Below are 13,060 nucleotides of genomic sequence, written 5' to 3' on the forward strand. Positions count from 1 at the left end.
CTGGAGCTCCGCGTGCTGCAACTAAGACCTGTGCAGCCAAATAAATAAATATTAAGAGAAGAAAAAAGAATCATCCCTGCTTCCAGCACCTGCAGTTGCATCCCTAGTCCTGGGGTGACTGCATCGAGTAGGAGAAAAGAAAGTTACAGAGTCGCACCAGCATCCTCCCTCAGCCCCTCTCCTCCACACCGGCCCCCCACCCCAGCAGAGGAATCTACTGAGGCCCCCTCTTGCAGAGTGTGAGCACACACTCGGGGAGGCACCTAAGCCCGCCCCCCATGCCCTTCTCTGCCCCCTGCCACCCCCGGTTTCAGACAACGGACGTTTCAACCGTCTGTCCTGCTCCTCTATTAAACCATTACTCTCATGAGGATATGCAGTGCGATTTGTCCATTTGATAATGGACACTGTTGGATATTATGGGCTGGAGAGGACATCCCTTGGTCTGAAGAAATGTAACGTGGCAGCCCAAATGGATGAGGATCTTCTGTTCCGATCCGTTAACAGTATCGTGAGCGTTTGTGTCTACCACTGCCTATGCGAAGCCCATTCCAGAGTAAGCGTCTATCACTGTTACGACCCATTCAGAGTCTCCTGGGGTGCAGAGTCCACTTGCCAGCTATGTGCAGGGCCTTCCCCCGGGGAGCTTCCCACATAGTCATCTGCACTCTCTGTCTCTCTTGTTGACAGACAGAACAGTTCTGGTTATTGTTTTGTGCCTCAGAAGGCGTCTGACTGTAGTCCTTCTCTGCATTGCCGCAGTACGCCTCACGTCCATCCACTCATTTCATGGACCCAGGTGTCCAAAAGGTCCGCTTGGTGGAGCCAGTCACCTTCCAAGCCTAGAGGGGAATTCTTCTTTTTCTTTTTTTTTCGGCCATGCCGTGCGGCATGCAGGATCTTAGTTCCCCAACCGGGGGTTGAACCCGCGCCCCCTGCAGTGCTGTCGTGGAAGCGCAGAGTCCTCACCACTCGACCGCCAGGGAATTCCCAAAAAGGGAGTTTTTCTTTTTTCATTTTCTTTTTTTAAATTTTATTTATTATGTATTTCTGGCCGCGTTGGGTCTTTGTTGCTGCGCGCGGGCTTTCTCTAGTTGCGGTGAGCGGTGGCTACTCTTCGTTGCGGTGCGTGGGCTTCTCATTGCGATGGCTTCTCCTGTTGCGGAGCACGGGCTCTAGGTGCGCGGGCAGAGTAGTTGTGGCTCTCAGGCTCTAGAGCGGAGGCTCAGTAGTTGTGGCACGTGGGCTCAGTAGTTGTGGCTCGTGGGCTCTAGAGCACAAGCTCAGTAGCTGCGGCACGCGGGCTCGGTAGTTGTGGCTCTTGGGCTCTAGAGCGCAGGCTCAGTAGTTGTGGCGCACGGGCTTAGTGGCTCCGCGGCATGTGGGATCTTCCCGGGCCAGGGCTCGATCCCGTGTCCCCTGCATTGGCAGGCGGATTCTTAACCGCTGCGCCACCAGGAAAGTCCCAAGAAGGGAGTTTTTCTGATGGGCATTGACGTGTCCTACTTAATGTGCCCCTTAGGAAGATGTCACCAAGATGGCGGCATAGGAGACCCCAGGCTCTGCCCCACCCCTGCGAAGGGCCACAATTACACGGCTATCCGTGAACAAAAACAGAGGGCTCTGGAGCCCACTTAAGTCAACTTAAACTTCAGCAACAGAGCAGAACAACAAACCCAAGAATAAGTGCGCACAGAGAGAAGGAAGACAGCTTAATTTTGCTTTCATCATCCCATCCCTGGGTGGGCAGCGTTCAGCACCCGGAATAGAAGGAGTTCCCCTCGCCAGGAAAGGAAGAGCAGGGAGAGCGACCGCACGAAGGTCCCGCTTCAATCTCGTTCCATTCAGATTGCAAAGCTGAGACAGATGGCTGCGAACAAGGAAGAGAAGCAAGGCTACCGAAGACGGTGGGAGCAACTGGGGTTCACAGCGACACTTGCAAACCCAGCAGCTTTTGTCCCCGAAGAAGGAACCGGTGACCAGCACAGCTGCCCGTGGGCCCCCTGCCGATGGTATCAGCTGTCCGCCACTGCCCCCGTATTCAAGTTCGCTGACGCCAGCCACCTGAGCCCCTCCGCTCTCCCTCCCCGCCTTCCCCGTCCCCACTGGAGCCCAGGGACCACACCAGCAGCAAGCCCCGTCCTCCGCAGCCTGTGAGTGGAGGATGCCAGCCTAGAACCCCACAGCTGACCCTAGACCCCATCATCACGGGTGCACTCGGGGCTGGCGCCTCCAGCTGCGCGCTTACATGCGGACAGCCAGACACCCATCACCAGCGGCCAGAGCGTGCGTTTGCCTCAGGGGAGGCTGTGTAGCCACGGGCGAGCATGCCTGATAGCCAGGGCCCCTGTAGCCGGTTGTGGACCCAAATCAGGCCCTGTCTTCTGCCTCTGTCCTGTACTCCTATAATACTAGCCCCTCCAGGGACTTCCCTGGTGGTCCGGTGGTTAGGACTCTGGTACTTCCACTGTAGGGGGCCCGGGTTCAATCTCTGGTCGGGGAACTAAGATCCTGCAAGCCTCGAGGCACAGCCGAAAAACTTTAAACCAAACAAAACAAAACCCAACAAAAAGAACTAGCCCCCCCGGCTGAGCACCCGCATGGCCCCTGCCCTGCCCCCATCACGGCTGTGCATCCAGCACTGTGCATCCATGGCAAGAACCAGCAGCCACAGTAGTATGGGCTGACGGCCAGGGACCCCACCACTGCCGGTCTCCCCCAGCTGGTCCTGGCCCTTGCTGCTTGCCCCGGCCTCCAGCACCACGTGTGTGTCTGCGTCCGGCCCTGCTGTCTCTCAGACACCTGCACCTGGCCCCGGCGGCTGAGTGTATTCACACTGCTGGCCCTGGTCACCATCACTGCCTGCCCTCATTCCTGGCCGCTGGGCCTGGAGGGACCTCTGAGGACCCCAGCGGCCACTGCAGCTGCTTCTGACTCCCCCAGAGCGCTGGCCAAGGACCACACGGCTGTCAACGCCGGGGACCCCAGCAGGCCGAACCGAAGGCACGTTACACCCTCAGCCCCCAGACACCCGGCTTCTACGCTTGGACCTCTGCACCACGAGGCCTGGGCTCACAGCCCGCTCCAGGGCATATCCCCACCTGCAGGTGAAAGTCTTCCCTTACTGAAGTTAGTCCATAAAGTCTGAAAGACGTGACTGATTCTTCCAATGTGCAGACACCTGTGCAAGGCTACACGCAGTCAGGGAAACAAAAGTCCACCAACGGAAGACAGTAAACCTCCGGTCACTGGCCCCAAAGGAATGGAGATTGCCCTACAAAGAATTCAAAATAATTGTCTAAAGGTGCTCGGTGAACTACAAGAGAGCACGGATTAGCAATTTAACAGTGTAGCTGATTCACTTTGTTACACAGCAGAAACTAACAGCCATTGTAAAGCAATTATACTCCAATAAAGATGTCAAAAAAGACAAAGTATAGGACACAGAGACTTCTCAACATATGCAGTTTTTACTTCTTTGTTACAAATAAATATAGTATACAGTGGCTAAATAGAGAACATAGAAGATGCTAAATAAACGTTTCTTAAATTAAAAACAACAACAACAGCAGCACTTTAACAGTATCAGGAAAATCATCCGAGAACGAAATGAGAAGTTCAACAAAGAGAAAACATAAAAAAGAACCAAATAGGACATTTGCCTTATTTGGAGTGGCCAAGACGGCAGAGCAGGAAGACCCTGAGCTCCCCTCCTCTCATGGGCACGCCAGTTACAACTGTTTACAGAGCCACCGTTGATGAGAGAGGCTGGAAGACTAGCAGAAAAGACCTTCTACCACTAAAGATATAAAGGAGGAACCACAAGCAGATGGGTAGGAGGGGCAGAGACACGGTAGAGTCAGGACCCACACGTGCAGGTGGATGCCCCGCAAATAGGAGGATAATCACAACTGCAACTGTCTGAGCCCCGCGTCAGGCACCCCAGCTCAGGGGTCTGCACGGAGAAGATGAGCCCACAGAACACTGGCTCTAAGGCCAATGGGCTGTACCTTCAGGAGTCCCAGAGGGCTGCGGGAAATTGAAACTCCACTCGTACAGGGAGCGCCTAGAATCTCACATGCTCCAGGACCCAGGGCAAAAGCACTCATTTGAAAGGAACCTGGGTCCGACCCACCTGCTGATCCTGGAGGGCCTCCCGGAGAGGCAGGAGGCCGTTGGAGGCCACCCTGGGGTCACAGACACTGAGGCAGCCTTTTGGGGGAGCTTGTTCTACCACGAGGACACTGGGGCTAGGAAGCACCATTCTGGAATTCTCCCTCTAGCTTCTTAGCTCAAGGACTGGCCCTGCCAGTTGGCCCATCAGCAATAGTACTAGGATGCCTCAGGCCAAGCAGCTAGCCAGGCAGAGACACAGCTCTACCCACCAGCAGGCCTGCTATCTTAAGATCCCCTGAACCCCAAGCCACCCTGGCAGCGACCCTGTCCCCCAGAGGGCTCAGGACCCCGCCCTGACACCAGTGAGCCAGCACTAGCCCTGGGCCCAGGCTCACTCACTAGGGAGCAGGCAGCAGCCCCAGGAGCCCCCCGGGCCCTGGGCCCATCCACCAGCGGCTGACACACAAACTCATGGACCTCCAGGGCGCCGCAGCCAGACATCCTGGGATCTGGCTGTGCCCACCAGTGGGTGGGAGTCAGCCCTTGGGTCCCCTGGGTCTGGCCCCATCCACGTACAGGCAGACGTCAGCCACAGGACTGTCACAACCCCACAGCCTTCCATGTCAGGACATGGCCCAAACACCCGGAGGCCAGCACCGGCTCTGGGACACCTTGGGCCCCTCAGCCAGCAGCCCCAGGATCTACCCCCCCCCACCGGTGGCTGAGACTAGTTTTGCGGTTCCCTAGGGCCCTGCGGCCAGAGACTCTGGGTCCTGGTCCCGCCCACTCACAGGTCAACACCAGCCCCAGGACGCCCAGGGACCCAGCCCCACCCACCAGCAGACCGACCAGCTCTGAGATCCCTTGTATCCCTCAGCCAGTAGCACGAGGCTCCAGCCCTGCTCAGCAGTGGGCCGGCGTCATCTCTGGGAGACCATGGAACCCACAGCCGGCCACGTGATGAACCATCCACACCCACCAGGAGGTGAACTTACAACCAAGAATGCTCTACCTGGCAAGGCTTTCATTCAGATTTCATGGAGAGATTAAAAGTTTTGCAGCAAAAGCTCATAGAAAAAGAGATCAAATTTCTGGTTATGGGGTGGGGGTGGGGTCAGGGGTGGGGAGGGGCATGGCAGGAGGGAGAACTGGAGGAAGGCTGTCAAAAAGTACAAACTTGCAGTTATAATAAATATAAATAAATAGTAGGGACGTAATGTACAACATGTAAATATAATTAGCACTGCCGTATGTTATATATGTACGTTATGAGAGTAAATCCTAAGAGTTCTCATCACAAGAAAAAATTTTTTCTATTTCTTTAATTTTGGTTGGTTTTTTTTGTTTGTTTTTCACATCTTTATTGCAGTATAATTGCTTCACAATGGTGTGTTAGTTTCTGCTCTACAACAAACCGAATCAGCCATACGTATACATATATCCCCATATCCCCTCCCTCTTGCGTCTCCCTCCCTCCCACCCTCCCTATCCCACCCCTCTAGGTGGTCACAGAGCACCGAGCTGATCTCCCTGTGCTGTGCGGCTGCTTCCCACTAGCTATCTATGTTACATTTGGTAGCGTATATATGTCCATGCCACTCTCTCACTTCCTCCCAGCTTCCCCTTCTTCCTGTGTCCTCAAGTCTCTTCTCTACGTCTGCATCTTTATTGCTGCCCTGCCACTAGGTTCACCAGTACCGCTTTTTTAGTTTCCATATATATGCGTTAACATACGGTATTTGTTTTTCTCTTTCTGACTTACTTCACTCTGTATGATAGACTCTAGGTCCATCCACCTCGTTACAAAAAACTCAATTTCGTTTCCTTTTATGGCTGAGTAATATCCCATTGTATATATGTGCCACATCTTCTTTATCCATTCATCTGCTGATGGACATTTAGGTTGCTTCCATGTCCTGGCTATTGTAAATACTGCTGCAGTGAACATTGTGGGACATGTCTCTTTTTCATTCACGGTTTTCTCAGGGTAGATGCCCAGTAGTGGGATTGCTGGGTCATATGGTAATTCTATTTTTAGTTTTTTAAGGAACCTCCATACTGTTCTCCATAGTGGCTGTATCAATTTACATTCCCACCGACAGTGCAAGAGTGTTCCCTTTGCTCCACACCCTCTCCAGCATCTATTGTTTTTAGATTTTGTGATGATGGCCATTCTGACCGGTGTGAGGTGACACCTCATTGTGGTTTTGATCTGCATTTCTCTAATGCTTAGTCCTCCATCCTGACTCTGCCCCCCTTTTAATTTTGTTTTTATATGAGATGGTGGATGTTCACTAAAGTCACTGTGAGAATCATTTCAAGAAGTATGTAAATCAAATCCTTTTGTTGTCCATGTTAAACTTACACGGGGCTGTGTGTCAACTGTATCTCAGTAAAATTTGGAAGAAGAAATAAGGATAGTTTAGAAAATAAAAAAGAACCAAACAAAAATTCTGGAGCTGTAGAATAGAATGACTGAAATGAAGAATTCAAGAGAGAGCTCCAACAGCAGACATGACCAGTCAGAAGTGAGCTTGAAGACAGAGCAACTGAAATTATTCAATCAGAGGAGCAAAAAGGAAAAGGAATGAAAAAGACGTAAGTCATTTCATGTAGTTATTTGTCACTTACAAAACTCCTTTTAAAAGACATACAGATGGCCAATAGGTATGAGAAAAGGTGCTCTATATCACTAATCGTCAGGAAATGTAAATTGAAACCACACTGAGATATCATCTCACACCTGTTACCATGGTTAGCAACAAAAGAGATGACAAGTGATGGTGAGGATGTAGTGGATCTTCAGGGCGTTACTCCAGCTGAAATAAGCCAGACACAGAAAGACAAATGCTGTGTGATCTCACTTACATGTGGAAACCAAAAAAAACAACCTCATAGAAACAGAGAGTAGAATGATGGTTACCAGGGGCTGGGGGTATGGGGTGGAGGAAATGGAGTGATGTTGGACAAAGGGTACCAACTTCTAGTTTTGAGATGAATCAGTTCTGGCAGTCTAACATAGATGATTATAGTTGATAATACTGTACTGTATACTTGAAAATTGCTAAACGAGGAACTCTTAAATGTTCTCACCACACACACACAAAAAGGTACTTATGTGATGGAGGTTTTAGCTAATACTATGATAATAATTATTTTGCGATATGTATCAAGTCAAAAAACCGTACACCTTGAAAACTTACACAATGTTATATGTCAATTGTGTATCAATAAAGCCAGAAAAAAAAATATCTCTTAAATTCCCAGAATGTTCCGCATAGGGCCACACCTCATATGAGCATCCTTTTAATAGTCCAGTTTTCCATTGTCCAATCACCTGACCATATGACCAGGACATTAGCTACTGCACGTGAGTCAGTGAAAACCCAAACGTAGGAGCTTTTCTCATTGTTCAATTCTTCCATCGCTGCTAGGAAAATAGCCTGCAATTCAGCCCATTGAGCTGATTTATTCTTACTTTCTTTAATCGGTCTTTCCAGACAGGATACTGTTTATTCATCTTGCAACTGTCATCTGTAAACCAGGCAGCTCTTTGTTGGTCAATTGAGAGATGTTCATAGCGCCACTGTCCATGAGGCAGTAAGTCCCAGCAGTTCTTCAAGTGGTTCCAAAGTCAGTCACGGGGAAAAGAAGCTACCTGCTGTGGGTATTGTGAGTACCACCCTGCGTTCCCCTGGAAGCATGCTCCTGTGTAAACCATTTCCATTTTGTATGGAACTCCTCTGTGCACTGCCTGCCTTGTAAGAGTGTTTCTCTGACATCACCAGGACACTGTGGATACTTCAGATTTCATGATTTTGGATGACCTACAGTTATTGAGGCCGTCTAAATCAATGCCAAATAGCTCACTAGTAATTGTTTCTCAAATAACGTGTAAGGTGGTGGGGGGCAGAATTTGGAAATTTTCTGGTCCAAAATCCCAATGGTTGCCACTGGTAGGTGCTCATAGGCTTATGCCATTGGCTCTGGTCTGCACGAGTGGGAGAGGCAGACACTTCCAAAATCATATCTGAGTGGGGATCCCAAGGGCCCAGAGGTGGTGAAAGAGCCATCGCGTTTTGTAATTCCGACACATCCTGCTTTTGTTCAGATCCTCAACTAGATACGGCTTTCCTCTAGGTATTCTTACAGATAGGAGCTAGTGTATTTCCAGATGTAGAATATGCATTCTCCAAAATCTAAATAAGCTAACCAAAGGCTGGACGTTTTGTTGGGTCCTAAGGGTGAGTGGTGACAGCACTTTATTTTTAGTCTCTTATGGGATATCTTGAGTGGCTTTGGACCATGACATTCCTAAGAATTTCACCTTTTAGGCAGGCTCTTGGATCTTTGCTAGATTTATTAACCAGCTTCCGTTGGTCATGTGATCCGTCACTGCATTCAAGTCAGTCCTAGCTTGCTCTGCAGTTTCCAATATTTTCGTAATGTCATCAGTATGCTATAATCTTACACTCTTACACTGCACCAAGGCCAAATCCCTTCTGACCAAATTACGACAGTAAACTGGTGAGTTCAGGTAATCTTGTGACAGGACAGTGAACACAACTTGGAGTCCTTCTCACAGGACTACAGTTGGCTCTTTTTGAGTTTGACACAGAGAAGAAAGCATTCTAGAGATTAATCAGTCCCAGTCTCCTTGAGCCTGTTGCATTTTTTGAGGGTGAAGCTGGGGCTGTGGACAGCACAACTTTAGTTAAGCCTCACTGGTCTGCGGCAAATCTTCAGGCGCCATCCACCTTTGCCCTGTGCCACACAGGGCTGCTGTGCAGAGCGTTCATTGGTACCAGCCCGCCAGCTTCTAGCCTGTCATTAATTAAAGTGGTGACCTCCTTTTGCCAACCAGGTATTCTAGATTGTTTTAAATCAACCACTGTGTGGGCTCAGCCGTCCTCAGGTTCCGTTTCATCATGTCCAATCGAGACCAGCCCAAGGGCAAACTCACATGCCTTCTGTTTTATAAACTTAACTAGGAGAAGCAATGCCTAGTAGGACATAATATCCATCCCAATAATGCATTCAGGTAAAGGAGCCATTACCATTTCACATAAAATCTGTTTGAAAATCCCAACTTTCATTCAGACTTGCATCTTTTTTTTTTTTTTGGTAGTGCCACACTGCTTGCAGGATCTTAGCTCCCCAACCAGGGATTGAACCCGGGCCCTCAGCAGTGAGAGTGCGGAGTCCTAACCACTGGACCGCCAGGGAAGTCCCCAGACTTTCCCCTTAATCCCGTCAACCATTGCCTCTCCTTCCTCCCCATCTAAACTTAGCTCACATTAAGACTTCACCAACAGGTTTCAGATTCACAGTGCATGGGGCCCCTGTGTCAGGGAGTCTCAGGAGATGTCCCCCTCTCACCTCCACCCTCCCATTTTACCCACACATGGGCACAGGCCTTGGATCCCTGGCTAGGGGTGAGGCTGTCAGTCTTTACACGTCCGTCTATACACCTATGCACACACAAGGATATTTGTTGTAGCATCACTCATAGTGGGAAAAGAAAGAAAACAGTGATTTTCAATTAGTAGGAGAATGACGCGATGAACCATTTCGTGTTTCATATGCACTCATATGCACTAAGGACCAAGGAGCGTTAGGCAGCCTTTTTTTTTTTTTTTTTTTTTTTGCGGTACGCGGGCCTCCCTCTGCTGTGGGCTCTCCCGTTGCGGAGCACAGGCTCCGGACGCGCAGGCTCAGCGGCCACGGCTCACGGGCCCAGCCGCTCCGCGGCACGCGGGATCCTCCCGGACCGGGGCGCGAACCCGGTTCCCCTGCATCGGCAGGCGGACGCGCAACCACTGCGCCACCAGGGAAGCCCTAGGCAGCCTTTTAAACGTTGATGAGAAAAAGCAAGATGAAGAAACACATTTACGATAGGATCTCATTTTTGCAAATCAAAAGATAGCAAAAACCTGTGTGTCTCTATCAGTATGTTAATATTTATATGATTAAATGAGTAAGTATTATATCAACCAGGGTTCTTCGGAGCTTTATTTTAAGGTATTGGCTCATGCGACTGCGGGGCTGACGAGTCTGAAACCTGTAGGGCAGGGTGCCAGTCTGGGGACCCAGGCAGAATTTTGATGTTGCTGTCCTCAGGGGACCTCAGTTTTTGCTCTTAAGGCCTTCGAGATTGGATGAGGCACACCCACATTACTGAGGGTAATCTCCTCTACCTAAAGTCAACTGATCGTAGATGTCAACATTATCTACAAAACACCTTCACAGCGACACCTAGACTAGTGTTTGATTAAATTACTGGGTACTATAACCTACCCAGGTCGACACATCAAACTAACCATTGAGAAGAAAAACATGGCAGTTACATGAGCTACCTTGGGGGGCTGAGGATGGAGGGAAAGGTAATGCGGCGAGGGAAGAGGAAGAAGAGAAGAAGTAACCAAGTGAAAACAGGGGGGAGGCATATATCTGCTCACTTGATACACTGAGGGAGTATTATGTATTATCTGAGTATATATGCGTAAAGAAATTAAATATATTTTTACGAAAGAGAAGCAAACAATTTCCTCTTTTTCTACTTAAAAAGCTTCAAGTTCCACCACCTAGTTTCTCTTCATCTCCTCCTGTGAGGAAATATCTAGAGAGAATCTCTGCCCACAGGATCCTTGAAAAAGCAAATTGCCCACGGAGACCAAGGGGTGATTCTTGGTTGGATTTCGGAGTGCTGTCCCCTGCAAGTTCAGCCTCTGCGCGGCCAGCATGCAGCCCTTGTTTTCACCACATTCTACCATTTGCCAGCATCCCCTCCCCAAACCCCGTAGCTGATCCATGGCTTTTATGGCTTCCCTCAAAAAGATGAGTGGGTCCTGTCAGATTTCTCTTGGAAATGTCAACCAAGCAAGGAAAGCCATTTCCAGTTAGTATTGAGTCTTTAAATGGAACAGCTCTGACGTGGAGGGAAGCTGGCGGGTGTCCACGGAGGCATGTCCAAGATGATGTGGAAATGAAAGAAGATTGTTCGAAGAAAGAGGAACAGAGCCAGTCCCCAGAGGAGTCTAGAGGGCATGTAGCCCTGGCAGAGAGAGGCATCATATAATGGTTGTGGAAAGAGAATTTACCAAATGTATGAATCAGGGCTTGGTTCAGTATATATCACCTTAACGTAAACAGATCTCTCCTGAGCCAGTTTGGTCCTTACGCCGTAAAATTACTCCAGTCTTTCTTCCCGCAGTCTTATTTCTGCATTTCCTTCCACATTCTAAATCCACACCCCCCTTACACCAAAGACAGCCACAGTACTCACCCAGCTCCAGCACTCTCTCACTTCTAAGAAATACACTCACATCTGACTTCAGTAGCTGGAGACAAAATGAAATAACTTCCTGTTTCAGAGCCCTCTGAAACAATTTTGCAAGCCACACCCAAGGCTTTTGTTCATGTGGGATAGGCAGTTCTAAATATTTTCAGGCTCTTGCCTTGTATACTTTACATGGTTGTCACTTTGAATAGAAGAAAAATGGAGATGGGCCCCAGATCAGACTACGCCTGAAAGTCTCTAACCTCTGGAAAAAAGCCAAACCCCAAATCAAACCTTTGCTGTTTTATTTTTAAATGTATTTTATCACGATAGTGTGGGCACATAATTTTAAAACTAGAAACTACTTTAAGCTAGATAGTGAAAATAGCAGTATTATTTTTCCTTGAATTCCTGCTTCCCAGGACAATTCTTTTAGCTGTTTCTTATAATATTTATTCTCATGTTGAGAGAGGAGATAGATGGGCTCCAGGTTAGACATTTATAGCCAGCCTCCCGTGTACACTTTCAGATGGAAACAACAACAGGAACAGGGTAAACAGCTGGACTTCGTCTCCAGTGGACACTTTAAGATAACAGTAATGGCAGGGGCAGAGAGGAGCTGAGTCTTGCCCAGATAAAAGATAAAGAGAGCACATGTTTCTCATTTTTGAGGTCAAGGAGACCTGCCCAACTACATATGTGCAGAAAGCCTCCTTGGGGGTCAAAAAGGATAGGGTACCACCCCATAATAGATGATGCCAAGCCTCCCATAGGCCTCTGGGCTGGAATCCATCTTGGAAAAACGTAGCCCATTCATGTTGGGAGGGTCCTAGGGCAGGTCAGGTGGGGGAAAAAACAACAACAAGATAATTGGCCAAAGGTAAACAAAGGCTCAGAAGAACTGCCCTATAGAGATGATTTAACCGCCTCTTTAAGGAGCTCCCCCTTGTCCGCAACACCCGCATCTCTCTGGGTGTGTATCTCTGCCTTGCTTCTGTCTTAACTAAACTGTTGGTCTGTGTGCTCTCCCATGTGTTGTGCTGTGTCTCTAATAATAAATTTTGTACCTGTTTTTACAGTTTTTGCCTCCTTGAAACATTCTTGCTTTCAAACAGGGTCACGAGCCAGGGAAACTGCTTCTACCCTATAACCCTTGTTGGTCTAGTGGCTAGGATTCCTGGTTTTCATCCAGGCTATCCAGGTTTAATTCCTGGGCAGGGAACTAAAATATCACTTCAAGCCACAGCGCACTGCTGTCTCCTTGAGATCAATGTTTCTATGTAACATTCTTATACAACTTCTTGATTTTTCAGTTACAGGTATTATCTATTGACTGCCTGTTATGTAAGTTGATAATTTAGGTCTCTTCCATTCCACTCTCACTCATAAACACACACACACACACACCTCCTTTCCTCTCACTATAATTATATTACAATTTTTGTTTTATTGGTTATGCAGTATTGACAGGATAATTATATAAATATAATTTATAGCTGAGCCATGTGTATACTATGATTACATTTGTACAACTTATTTTTTAAAATTTATTTATTTTGGGCTTCCCTGGTGGCGCACTTGTTGAGAGTCCGCCTGCCGATGCAGGGGATGCGGGTTCGTGCCCCGGTCCGGGAAGATCCCACATGCCGCAGAGCGGCTGGGCCC

At 48.7% G+C, this 13,060-nt stretch overlaps 1 protein-coding gene across 1 annotated transcript in view; it reads right to left on the reverse strand.

Moving 5' to 3' along the window:
- Positions 1–11,469, reverse strand: part of LOC129391364 (N-acetyllactosaminide beta-1,6-N-acetylglucosaminyl-transferase-like) — a 51,719-nt gene extending 40,250 nt beyond the window's left edge. The window contains exon 1 of the mRNA XM_055079479.1: positions 11,402–11,469. The gene's annotated coding sequence lies outside the window, so the exon portion shown is untranslated. The remainder of the gene's footprint in view (positions 1–11,401) is intronic.
- Between the last annotated feature and the right edge of the window lie 1,591 nt (positions 11,470–13,060).

The sequence above is a fragment of the Physeter macrocephalus genome, chromosome 18 (genome assembly GCF_002837175.3).
Source record: "Physeter macrocephalus isolate SW-GA chromosome 18, ASM283717v5, whole genome shotgun sequence".
Lineage (NCBI taxonomy): Eukaryota > Metazoa > Chordata > Mammalia > Artiodactyla > Physeteridae > Physeter > Physeter macrocephalus.